This window comes from Megascapheus bottae, chromosome 34 (assembly GCF_031878675.1).
Source record: "Megascapheus bottae isolate mThoBot1 chromosome 34, mThoBot2.hap1, whole genome shotgun sequence".
In the NCBI taxonomy this organism is placed as follows: Eukaryota; Metazoa; Chordata; class Mammalia; order Rodentia; family Geomyidae; genus Megascapheus; species Megascapheus bottae.
This window is the reverse complement of record NC_143542.1, coordinates 5,323,475-5,336,383: the sequence shown is the minus strand read 5'-3', so window position 1 is coordinate 5,336,383 and position 12,909 is coordinate 5,323,475. Positions and strand designations below refer to the sequence as shown.

At 56.2% G+C, this 12,909-nt stretch overlaps 1 protein-coding gene across 1 annotated transcript in view; it reads left to right on the top strand.

Annotated features, from left to right (window-relative positions):
* The first annotated feature begins 9,874 nt into the window (after nt 1-9,874).
* The window catches only part of Srrm3 (serine/arginine repetitive matrix 3), a 39,362-nt gene continuing 36,327 nt past the window's right edge, over nt 9,875-12,909 (top strand). Inside the window, exon 1 of the mRNA XM_090324380.1 lies at nt 9,875-9,945. The gene's annotated coding sequence lies outside the window, so the exon portion shown is untranslated. The remainder of the gene's footprint in view (nt 9,946-12,909) is intronic.

Sequence of the window (12,909 nt, the reverse complement as noted above, 5' to 3'; positions counted from 1 at the left end):
CCCCTTGTATGCTGTCCTTCCTCAGAGCTCGCTCTGCAGTGTCTATCCTCCTCACAGATCATCCTGGCCTTGAACTCAGGGACCGGGCACTGTCCTGGAGCTTCTACCACTTGAGCCACAGCACCACTTCTGGCTTTTTCCGTGTATGTGGTACTAAAGAATTGAAGCCAGGGCTTTGTACATGCTAGGCAAGTACTCTACCACTAGGTCATGCTCCTGGCCCTGTTGCTGAGCTTTTTGTTCAAGTCTAGCACTTGAGCCACAGTTTCATGTCCAGCTTTGTTTTGGGGAGCTCAGTGGGGAAAAGTCTCACGGCCTTGCCTGCCAGGCCTGGCTTGGAACTGTGATCCTTGGCTCTCTGCTTCCTGAGGAGCTGAGATTACGAGCATGGATCACTAGATTTAAATGCTAAATAGGAGTGGGCAGCATGTTTCTGAAGTAGCACACAGGCTCTCCTGCTCCTTCCCTTTCCTTCCCCTCCCCTCTGCACTTTACCCCTGCCCCAACCCAGGTTCGGCTTTGATAAGGCAGGGGCAACCCACAGCGTGCCTGGGTGGCTTTTGCCCTCGAGGTGACAGTGCCACAGCATTGGCAGGCACCCGTTTCCCTGTGGATCCTCTGTGCAGCCCTGATGGGACCCAGGCTCTGGCCCAGGTCTCAGTGTAGGATGCCCCGCCCTCACTCCATCTGGGCTCCTGTTTGAAAAGGGTAAAGGCCATTGATATCGTGGCCCAAGTGGTCAGGAGTTCAATCTCCAGCACACCACGCACACAAAGGTAAACTCTCCTCATGCATCAGGTCACCAGGGATCCCTGAGCTGCGAGGGAAAGCCTGGGCTTGAGGAATGGCTGGCGCCACCGGAGGCCTGGACCAAGGGAAGACTTGGGGTGGGCACCCATCATGTCCAGCAGAGAGGCCTACCGGTCCTGGGCCCTGAGGCATCTCCAAGCACTGACGTGATCCCAGGCCGACGCCTCACCTCAACAGGCTCAGGGCCCAGGAGCCCAAATGCCACCCCAGAGGCTGAGGCCGGGGCTGGGATAACAGGTCCTCATCTTCTCCTGTTCATCCCACCTAAAACCCTAGAGGTTACCTGGCCGCACCTGCTCTTCAGCCCCCATTACTCCTGGCCAGGTTGCCGCCTGGACCGTCATTCTCCCAGAGACTATACGTGGTGTTGATGACCAAACCAGGGGGGAGGCTGCATCTGTCTCAAGCAGCTGTGTCCAGCAAGCGTAGGGGAGCTGATATGGAGGTGGTGGGAAAGCATAATGCTGGCAATTAGAGTCAGGGCTGCAACAAAGCTACTATGGAGCCCTGGGCAGCCTCAGCCAAGCTGGGTGATGGCCAGGGAAGGGGTGGGGATTGGAATGAATTGTCTGCAGAGTTGCAGTGTATGGACAGCTTAGCCCTGCCAGGGGTGCCCACCTCATCGAAGGCCTAGGCCTGCAATTCTCCCTGTGGCCTGGAGAGGGAGCCAAAGGCTGGAGCTGCCTGAGACTCCCAGACTCAGCTTGGTCACCATGGAACCAGATTAGCATTCCAGAACCAGATCTGCTCCTGGACTCCCGTCTCTTCCGTCGGGAGCAGACAGCCACTTCCAGACAAGAGATAATGCAGATGGAAGCAAATCTAGAGACTGCTGTGGAAGCCAGCTCCCACAGCTGGCTTCACCCTGGGGTAGGCTGGCCCAGGCTTCCATATCAGTGCAAGAGTTGGAAGAGGAAGTAAAGAGACTCCCCATACATCCTGCCAGCCTTGCCCTCAGAAGTCAAGATGGTGCCTCGCAATGAGTTAAGTAGGTAACCTTGGATTCTTCCTGTCTAGTGTCCTGGACAAGGACAGGCCTGACACTACAAAAGGAGGGTTAATTAATGGAACCTCAGGAAGGGCTGGATGGCAAGGAGGAAGACCTAGGCCGGCCCAGCAGTCTGCCAGCATTGGCAGAGGCTTGGCCTGACCTTGGCCTCTGGGGACAAGCCCTGCCAGATGCTGGCCTGGGCCTCCTGCTTCTTGCTTCTCTGGGCTAGAAATGGATCCTCTCAGCCTGCCTGAGTCCTGTGTGATGGATGGAGGCTGCTTGGGACAAATGCCTGACAGCAACCAGAGCCAGCCAACAGGAACACATTCTCTTCTAATTATCTTCTAGAGTCCAAAAGGATCACTTGGGGCAGGCAGACCCAGATGCTGAAACTGGACAAGTTGATTGGGGACCCATTGGTAGCAGACTTTGCTAAATCCACTAATTACCAAATGCTGCTTCCCTAAGGAACCCTGAGTCACCCCACAGTAAAGGGGTGAATCCTGGCAACAACTTGATGCCATCCAAAGCCAAAACCACTCCAGAGCAGCCCCTCCTACAGAACGCTGTTGTTCTGCAGTCGTAGAAGAGCTAGGCACCAGTGGCTCACGCCTGTAATCCCAGCTACTCAGCAGGCTGAGATCTGGAGAACTGGGGTCCAAAAGCCAGCCAGGACAGACAACGCTTGAGACTCATCTCCACATAATCAGCAAAAAAGCTGGACCACAGGTATGGCTGAAGTGGCATGCTAGCTAAGCAAGCTCAAGCACTGCCCCCAAACAAAGGTCAAAAACCATGCTTCTGGGCTGACCCCTCGTGCCCACTGCAACCATCCATTACAGATACTGGGAGAGCTCTTGGTGACACATCCCAGGACTGGAGACCTGGCTCACTCACTCCTAGCCCTCCTCCCAGGGGAGAAGGTGGGCTGACCCTCTGTCCAGCCACCTCTGTCTAAGTACCTGGGAAGCGGGGTCAGGGTGGGGTCCAGAGACCAACTCCAGGTCACGTGAGAAAGGCTTTCCCGTGCGCAGCCATGGCAGAGTGTCCAGGGTGCAGCCAGGTCTCCTTACCAGTCAGTGTCCCCGTGCAGGGTCATCTGCCCTGCGGGGCTCTGCTGAACCTTTCCTTGGGGGTAACTCAGTCATCAAGGTGCCATTGTCTGGTCCTCCCTGCCCTCCCTGGAGCCTCAGGTGACTACAGAGGTGGCGGCCCAGGAAAGGGAGGCTGGGAGGCCTCGGTGAGCTGGGATGAGATTAGGAGCAATAGCAGTTTCTCAGCACAACATTATAGCACTCCTTCCCCAGCACTCTGTCTCAGGGGGGCAGGGGGTCCCTCGAAGCATTTATGCGTGGTGTGCAGATTAGGACATGCGAGCAAGCGCGTGGAGCACTTGATGGGGTGGGGTGTGTCCCTTGGAGAACTGTCACCTGTTCTGCTGCAGACGGATCTAGAAATGAAAGTGGGTCATGTCCTCCAGGGCCTCCCCAGCTGCCTGCCCTGTCCCCACCCATTCCCTAGGCCTCCAGAGAGGCCACCACATGGCCTTGTGCTCGGTGAGTGGGCCTGGGTACTCAGTTGCCTGTGTGAGATTAGGGGGTGCGGGTTGTCTGGCCTCCGATTGGACCCGTGACCTCTCATGGGACCTGCCAAGGAAGAAAAACAGTGTCTGGAGGGCAGAGTCACACACCCCTCCCCCCACCTCCACTCTCTTCCCGCAAACCCCCTCTCTACACCTTGTTTTCATCTTGTCTTGTTTTTAATTTTCTGGCAGTACTGAGGTTTTGAACTCGGGGCCTCCTGCTTATTCTACCATTTGAGCCATGCTTTCAACTTGGCTTTTTGCTGGTTGTTTTAAGATGGAGTTTAGCAAACTTGACTGCTTTGTCTGGCCTTGAACAGGCCATGATCCTCTAGATCTCAGCCTTCAGAGAAGCAAGGGTTAAAAGCACCGAGTGCCACTGACACTCAGCTTGAACTTTTTTTTTTTTCAGTACTGGGATTAGAACTCAGGGCCTCACATTTGCCAGGCAGACATTCTACCACTTCAGCCTCTGGGCCAACCCCAGGTCTTGAGCTCATCCTCTTGCCTCAAGCTCCGAAGCCACAGGGTTAGAGCTGGGCCATCACATCTCCTTATCATGAGGTTTTTTTAAGACACTCAGGGAAAATATACGAGCAGAAAGTATCAAAATCACCCAGAACATACGTGGAGCAGCAGGTTTCAGATCGAGCCCCTACGTGCACCCAGATGTGTTGGGTGTGATGGTGCAGGACTGGAATCCCAGCCACTCAGGAGGCAGAATTAGGAGGATCACAGTCGGAAATCAGTGAGCCCTAGGTGAAAAACAAGCAGAAAGCCAAAGAACAAGGACCGGCGGGGTTGGCAGGGATGGGGGTGATATTCACCAACGTGTTCTGTACTCATAAACTAATGGTCAGTGCAACCCTTTTGTACAACTCAAAGACAATAAAGATACAGTTTAGCTGGGCACAGTGGCTCACGCCTGTCATCCTAGCTACTCAGGAGGCTGAGGTCTGAGGATCGAGGTCAGAGCCAGCCCCGGCACTGAAGTCTGTGGGACTCTTTCTTTTTCCTATTTTTTTTTTGCCAATCCTGGGGACTAAACTCAGGGCCTGGGCTTTCCTCAAGGCTAGTGCATGCTAGGCAAACACTCTACCACTAGGCCACACTCCCAACCCATGGGACTCTTTTTTTTTTGCCAGTCCTGGGCTTGAGTTCAGGGCCTGAGCACTGTCCTTGGATTTTCTCAAGGCTAGAGCTCTACCACTTGAGCCTCAGCACCACTTCTGGCTTTTTGCTATGTATGTGGTACCGAGGAATCGAACCCAGGTCTTCGTGCATGCTAGGCAAGCACTTTAACCACTAGGCCAAACTCCCGGCCCCCATGGGACTCTTTTATCTCCGATTAACCACCAGAAAACTGGGAGTGGTGCTGTGGCTCAAGGAGCAGGGCGTAGCCTTGAGTTGAAGGATTCTGGGACAGTGCTTAGGCCCAGAGTTCAAGCCCTGAAGTGTGGCTCAAATGGTTCAGGGCTACCTGCCTCATAAACACAAAGTTTCAGTTCCAATCTCATATCAGCTGCTCTTGTGGCCCTTTCTAGTAGCCACTCCTGGCAGAGTCACCCCCTCACCTCCAGACCTTGAAGGCATGCTAGTTGCTATAACAAATGAGCCCTGACATTGCAGGAACTTGCGGTGACATTTCTTCACTCGTGTGGTGGATGAGGCTGGCTGGCTGGCAATGAGGATTCTCCCTTCAATGAGAATTCAGGAGCCCAGGGTCTTCCATCCCATTGGTGAGCATTAGTCACATAACCCCATCCTCATCCCCACCAGGGATGCTGGGTGATGAGGCCCCGGAACAGCCATTATTATTTTTTAATGAAAAACATTTAATGCACAAAAACAGTAAAATCATTTTGGGGTAGGGGGAGGGAAATGAGGACCAAGACATGAGAAAGGGTGTCAATGTGTGTGAAGTAATGCAACTTCTATCTGGTGAATATAATGTAACCTTCTATTAATTACAATACATATATATATATATATGGAAAAAAGAATTTAAAAAAATCAAAAGGCATCAAAAGCATTACGTAGTACAAACAGCAAAAGGATACAGAGCTATTAACTTGGCGTGGAACAGCCATTCTTGTCCCATTGACATCTCAGCCCTCTGGAAGCTGGACATAGGAACCTTAATATCTGTGTCTGAGGGAAGGCCCAGAGATAGCACATGCCTGCAGGCTTGCTTATTCTTATTCTGCCAGTGCTGGGGCTTGAACTCAGGGCCTGAGCATTTTCCTTGGGCTTTCTCAGGGGTAACACTCTACCACTTGAGCCACAGCATCATTTCTGGCTTTTTCTATGTATGTGGTACTGGGGAATCAAACCAGGATCTCCATATGTGCTAGGCACACACTATCACTAGGCCAAACTCCAGGCCCCTCATTGCTTGTTTACGTGAGTGTCGTCTCCCCCCCCCCCGCTTTTTTTTTTTATAATTCCATTGAAGAATATTTTCCTTTGCTCATTTCCCTCCACATCTCGCAATCTAGTCACCCATCTGTGTACCCACACCTGTGCACTTCCCGTGAGACTCAGTCACAGCTGGGCCAGCCAGAGGCCTGTGCCCACCATTCAAACAGTGCAGACAGAGGGGGTGAGGCAGCAGCTGGTGACCTGGTCCAGTGAAGCCCACCTCTCTGGTATGACCCATCTTTGATGGCAGACTCTGGAAGGATTTATTTTTTTTCCCCCGGTCCTGGGGCTTGAACTCAGAACCTGAGCCTGTCTCTGAGCTTCTTTTGCTCAAGGCGAGGGCTCTATCACTTGAACCACAGTGCCATTTCTGGCTTTTTCTGTTTATGTGATACTGAGAAATTGAACCCAGGGCTTCATGCAAGCGAGGCAAGCATTCTACCACTAGGCCATGTTCCTGGTCTCCGCAGTGGGTCTTAAGTCAGACGGTTCCTGTTCAAGGTGTGACCCTGAGTGTTTAGAACTGTGCAGCCGTGTCCTGAGCCCCCTGGCCTCGTATTCTCATAGTGTCAGCAGTAAGATAGAAGAGTGGTCCCTCCTCTCATGTTCTTTGTGAGGATCTGCAGTGATGAAGATGATTTAGGAGCTCTAGAATTCACCTCTCAAAGACGCTGGTCGTGGCATGGGCTGTTGGGGCTCACGCCTGTCATCCTAAGCTACCCAAGAGGCTGAGATCTGAGCATCACGGTTCAAAGCCTGCCAGAGCCAGAAAGTCGTAAGTCACTTATCACCACCCAAACCCAGAAGTGGAGCTGTGCCACAACAAAAAGATGATGCCTGTCTGTGCCCACAGTGGACCTACATCTGCCAGAGACGCCATTCCTGCAATGGCCTGAGGCCGGAGCTAAGTCTGGGCCTTAGGACAGAGTGTCCAGGCGACAATAATGGAGTCCCAGAAAACCTGTCAGGCATCCACAGGCAGTGCCTCAGGATGCAGCCTCCTCCTCCTACCCCACACCCAGGCTCAAAGAATGACACCACTCCCAAACACCCTAACCCCCGCCGGGGCCTGGATGGTGGGGGGAGGTCACAAGTGAAGGAGGGGAGAGAGGAGGAGGCTGGGAGGGAGGAGGAGGGGAGGGGAATGCAGGGGAGATGAGCAGAGGGAGCCTCATTTTTTATTAAAGATCTGCTTCAAGGTCACCCCTGCAAGGCTGCCACAAGGGACTCCTCCATTTCCCAGGTCCTGCAGAGGGGGCTGTGAAGAGGGGAGAGGAAGAGGCCAGATGGGGCTAAGCAGAGACAAGGGCACAAAGAAAAAGAAGCGGGGGCTGGGGGTGGGCTCATTTAGCTCATTTAGCAGGCAGAATTCCTGGGTCACATGGCCAGCACCGCAAAAGAGCCAGCCTCAGGTCCCCGGGGCCCAAGAACAACATGCAGCATTGGGACGCTGGGCCCGAGGGAGGAGGGGAGGCTGCTAGCAGGGTGCGTCTTCAAATATAAGGGACCGCATTACTAACCCATCAGTAATCAAACGCCACCAACGCGCTGCAGGCACAGAGGCTTTTTCTTCTCTTTTCCTCCTCCTCCTCCTCCCTCTCCTCTTCCCCTCCCCCCTCCTCCTCCTCCTTATTCTTCTCTTCCTTTTTCTTCTTCTTTTTTTTTTTCCCCTGGTACTGAGGCTTGAACTCAGGGCCTTAAGGTTGTTCGGCTTGTTTGTTCACTTGGTTTTTTTTTTTTGAAGAAAAGGGCTAGCTTTGAAGATCAGTTCTCCAGGTCTCAGCCTCCTGAAGGGCTAAGATTGCAGGCTTGAACCACCTGCTATGAAACAGATTTTTCTTTTCTGTATTGGTATTTGAATCAGGGTCTCACTCACATTGAATCTGTCTTTTGAGCCAAACTCCAACTTCTTTTGTTTTTAGTTTGGTTTTTCTTCCTCTTTCTTTCTTTCTCTTTCTTTCTTTCTTTCTTTCTTTCTTTCTTTCTTTCTTTCGTTCTTTCTTTCTTTCTCTTTCTTTCTTTCTTTTTTCTTCTAAATGTTGAACATGAAAGCTCAGGGACCACACCCAGGCCCTGAGTTCAAGCTCCAGTACTGGCACCAAAACCAATGTCAACGCAGAGGATGGAGTGATTTGGAGGGTGGTGGCTGGCTGGCATTGATGTGGGCATGCTGTGAGGTAGAAAAACGTGACTGCAGAAGTGTGTGGCCAAGCACAGCCCCTTGTGGTGAGCAGGAGAGTCAGCAGGAAGGGCCAGGGCTTTGTCCAGTCCCAAGTGCATGTCACTGGTGACCCACCCCTTCGGCTAGGCCCCAGCCCCTGACCATGCCAGCACCTCCTAAAACCGTACCAGCTGGGGACTGAGCTGTAACCCAGGAGCCTGCAGGAACCACTTTCTATTCAAGTCCAAGGGCAGGAGCTAGAGGCCCAGGTTTTCCAGGCAGGACAAGCCTGGAGACACAGCGCAGGCTTCCAGCTAGGGAAGTTTGCTTGCCTCTGCTCTCTGGATCCCAGAAAGCAAAGTGGAGGAGGCAGGGGGCTGCAGAGGCTGAAGAAGGGAGGGCCAGAGAAAGGAGGCTGGGCTGGGGTAGCGTTTCTGGGCAGGACCTCCAAGGAGAGTTGAAGGCAAGGCAAGTCAGGAACTGAGTCCATGCGGCCAGGTTTCATAAAGCCAATCTCATGTAAGGATTGGTCTCCAGTGCTGGATGAAAGGGCGCCCTTTGTGTGCCCCTCCCCGCTTTCCTCCGGCCCTCTGCATGCTACTGGGCTGCTGGCCCTGAGGACGCCCTCTCCCAGCCCTTGATCTGCCCCACTTCTACCCAGTTCGGCTTTGAGAGGCTCAGCCAGGCAGAAGGGGCAGTGCCCCTCCTCCTGGAAGGCGGGGGTGGGGAGAGAAACAAACTGACTGGTGCTTAGCCAGCCCAAAGCCCCAGCAGAACAAATATTCATGTAGCCCGAAGGCAAGAGACCAGCAGAGGCCTTGCCCTGGGGGTCTCTGGGGCTGCAGGGCTGGCGGCAGCTGGAGCCTACCCCGAGCCTTTGTTCTGCCACTGTATGGAGATCCCAGCTGCTATGTGTGTCCAAACATGTGCCCAGGCCCCAAAGATACTGCTAGGAAAGGGTACCTGGGGAAGGCAGAGGGGAGGGAGGAGGCACACTGATTCCAGGGAGTCACAGATGCAGACGCCAGTGCGTGCAAGCGCACACACACACACACACAGATGCACACACACACAGATGCACACACACACACAGATAAACACACACACACAGATAAACACACACAGATGCACATACACACAGATGCACACACACAGATGCACACACACACAGATGCACACACACAGATGCACACACACACAGATGCACACACACAGATGCACACACACACAGATGCACACACACAGATGCACACACACACAGATGCACACACACACAGATGCACATACACACAGATGCACACACACAGATGCACATACACACACAGATGCACACACACACACAGATGCACACACACAGATGCACACACACACACAGATGCACACACACAGATGCACATACACACACAGATGCACACACACAGATGCACATACACACACAGATGCACACACACACACAGATGCACAAACACACACAGATGCACACACACACACACACACACACACACAGATGCACACAGGCCTGCACGGCCTTCAGATCTGGGAATGGACTTGACCTCCAGCAGGACTTTTTTTTTTTCTGTTTCTGTTGTTGCTGGGGCTGGAACTCAGGGCCTGGATGCCGTCCACGGGAGCCACAGCTCCACCGTGTCCGGCTTTCGGGTGGGTGTCTCGGATGAAGGCGTCTCGCTGAGTTTCCTGCCCGGGCTGGCTTCGAACCGCAGTCCTCCGCAGGCCCGCGGGGCGCGGGGCGCGCGGCCTCCGGCCGGCGGGGGCGCTGTGGGCGGCCTGGGCGCCGCGCGCCGGCCGCTCTGGCCCGCGGAGGCCCGGCCGTCTCGGTGGCGTGCGCTGTCCAGCGTTTCAGCAGCGGCGGCGGCGGCGGGGAGACGGGCGCGGGGCGCGGGGCCGCCGAGCCGCCCTGCCCGCCCGCTCGTCCCGGACACGCGGGGCGGCGCCCGACGGAGCGCGGCGACCGGAGGGGAGGTGAGAGCCCCGGGCGGCGGCGGCCCCGGGAGGGGGGTGGACGGGACCGGGCCTCTCCCCGGAGGGTGGGCGGGCGGCCCGGCCCAGCCCGCGGGGCGCCGGGGCCCGGAGACGCGGCGGCGGGGCTCGGGGGGAGGAGGAGCGGGGGGAGGAGCGGCCTCGGCGGGGCTCCGAGCGCGCCCAGCCCCGGCCCCCGAGGGCCCCCGGCCGGTCCGGCCTCCGTGAGCTCAGCCCCGGGCCCGGCCAGCCCGGGAAGGCGCCCAGGCCCCGCTGCTCCCCGGGGCGCCCCGGCCGTGCCGGGCGGCGGGGGCCGCGTCCGCAGGGGCGGAGCGGGAGGGCTGAGTGGAGAACTCTGAAGGCGGAGGAGACCGCGAGGGAATCGGGAGGGGAGCGGCCCGATGGGCTGAGAACAGAAGGCAGGCCGGGCCCTAGGACAGGGCCGGGAGAGCATGGCCAGCCCCAGCGCCCCGTCGACCCTCCAGGGTGAGTCTAGCCCGGATCGCACCGCGAGATCCGGTCTTCAAAAACCACACAGAACACCTGGGAAACAGCAGGGGCCGGAGCTGGCAAAGGCTGACGTGTGGGGACACTGGGAAGCCCGCCCTTTCCAGGGGAGTCTGACATGGATGCCCGGCAGCCCCCATGCCGGGCAAACTGCTGGCATGGGCCGCAGGTCCACACAAGAGCATTCCCAAGCAAGATGGCCTTGTCCCTTGTGTTTGGAGCTGAAACACAAGGACTGAGCGGCTTTCCCAAGGTCGTCAAGCCGCTCCAGACGTCTTCTCTGGGGGGCAGAAGTCTCTCTGCTAACCTGCCCTACGGCTTGGTACCGAGGCCCAGCAACGTGTCGTGTGCTTGGTGCATGGTGCCAACTTTACAGGTGGGGAGCCTGAAGCAGGCAGGGGAGGGTGAGCAGCCGTGGTCCCCTGCAAGGTCACTGGGAGACTTGAAAGCAGACAATGCTTCGAACTGGCAGCTGGATGCCAGCCCACCCCAGCTACGATTCCCCCCCCCTCCAGAAGGGGAGTGAAGGCTAGCCCCTCTGCTCACCACCACACCTGCACCTCACCTCCTGTGCCTGGCCACTTCCTGCTGGCCTGCTCAAGCTGGTGACTGCCACCCCCTGAAACGGCTCACTGTCACAGGCAGCTGCCTCCCTCCATGCCACCTCCTTCCCCCTGCCACATTTTACTGCCCTCAGCAATAGAGTCAGAGCAGCTCTAGTCCCAGAAGGCAGGGGGCAGGGAGGGAGCCCAGCTCCCCTTCCTGAGCCCTGCCCAGTTGCCCATAGCTTGACTCTCCCGGCGATGCTCTCATCTTGTCCTCATGTGACCTGATGCCAAGGTGTCCATGTCCCCTCTTCACAGAGGAACAGGATAGAGAGGGTGAGGTGACTTTCCCAAGGTCAGAGAACCAAGTCTGGGGGGTAGCCCCAGCCTCTTGCCTCAGGCCCCCCCCAAATGGTTTTCATGACAGCCCCGTCCTCAGTTCTGTAGGTGATCCAGGGTGGCAGCCACTCGTGCCAGCAGGGGACAGAGGAGGAAGAGGCATGTGAGAAGGGAGCTGAATGGGCCTAGGGCAGAAATCCAGCTCAAGTCCTGACTTCTTGTTTGACCTTGAACTTGTCCCTTCCTACCTTTAAGGACCAGCTCAGTGTCCTTGACTTTGAGATGAGAGGGTTTGCCTCAATGTCCCCAAAGTCCCCGTCAGCACCTAGATCGCAAGATTGTTTTGCTCTTTTCATTTGTGCCTCAGGAAACCTGTGGTTCCATCAGCAGATGTCCAAGGCAGGGTTTCAAGCTTGATTGGTTTGCTGCAGTTGAGATTTCAAATTCACCTGTCCTGTCCCTCCCCACGGTAGACTTGCATTTCCAACAGAAGGGAAAAGATGGGAGAGGCCCTGGGCTTGCCCGAGAAAGTCCTCCAGTGAGCCAAGACCAAATCTCCCATGGTCCTGTCTTTGGGGTGTCTGTGGAGACCCTGGAGGTACCTTCCGGGCCTGGGGCCTCCATGCACAGGTGCAGGAAGCAGCGGTGTGCTGTGGGCCAGCCAGAGGGGCAGATGGAGGAGGACAGGGGATTTTGCAGGCCTGTCCTGGGGACCCAGGGCCTGAGCAGGACTAGCAGGGAAGCTGGGAAGGGCTGAAGAAGAAAATGGAGAGCTTCCTGCTGTGTTCCAATCTTGTGGCTTGCAAAGGGCTGGAATCCCAGAGATCAAAAAGGGTTAATGAAGGCAGAGGAGGCTCTGTGAGGAGCAGGGACTGGAGCATGTGGCATCCAGAGGAGTGCTAGGCTCAGAGGTTGGAGTGAATTTAGAGGGGGAAGAGGTGGGGGCTAAGCAAGCAGGGAAAGGGGATCAGGAACAGGGTTAGAGGCCTGTGCTAAGGAGCCTGGACTAGGTTCTGGTGACGACTCTTCGGCGCTCACTCTCCTCTGGTCAGAAGCACAGGAGGTGACTGCACTGTCTGTCCCCAGAGGCCCAGCCGTGTTTGCGCCCTTATTCTCCAAAGGGATCTCAGCCCAGGCGGACTCTTGGCCCACAAGAAAGGCCTCAGTAGCCACGCGTGCACTGGCCCCAGAGCAGCCACAATCCCCAGGACGCCCACGTCACTAGAAGCCACCAGCCGGCCCGTCTGGACTGCACTGCTGCCTCCTCAGCAGCCAGCCTGGCCTCAGCCTTCTGCCGCCCTCTCCCTGGCCTCCTGCCCACTGCAGAGGCCACCGTGCCAGCGGAGCCTGGCAGGCTGTGCCCAGCACCCTCAGCATCTGCCGGAGCTGCTGAGGGCCGTGAGGAGGCTGAGCCAGGTTCCCCAGACCCTTGGGTCCAGGCAGCTTCCCTGGCAGGGATCTGCAGCACTGAGTCCACCCCCTGCCCCCAGTTCCCAGACGTCCAGGACAAGAGCAGATGTGTGGAATTCTCAGATTTGATGGATGGCCAGGTGTTGTGGCAGATGGCTGAAATCCC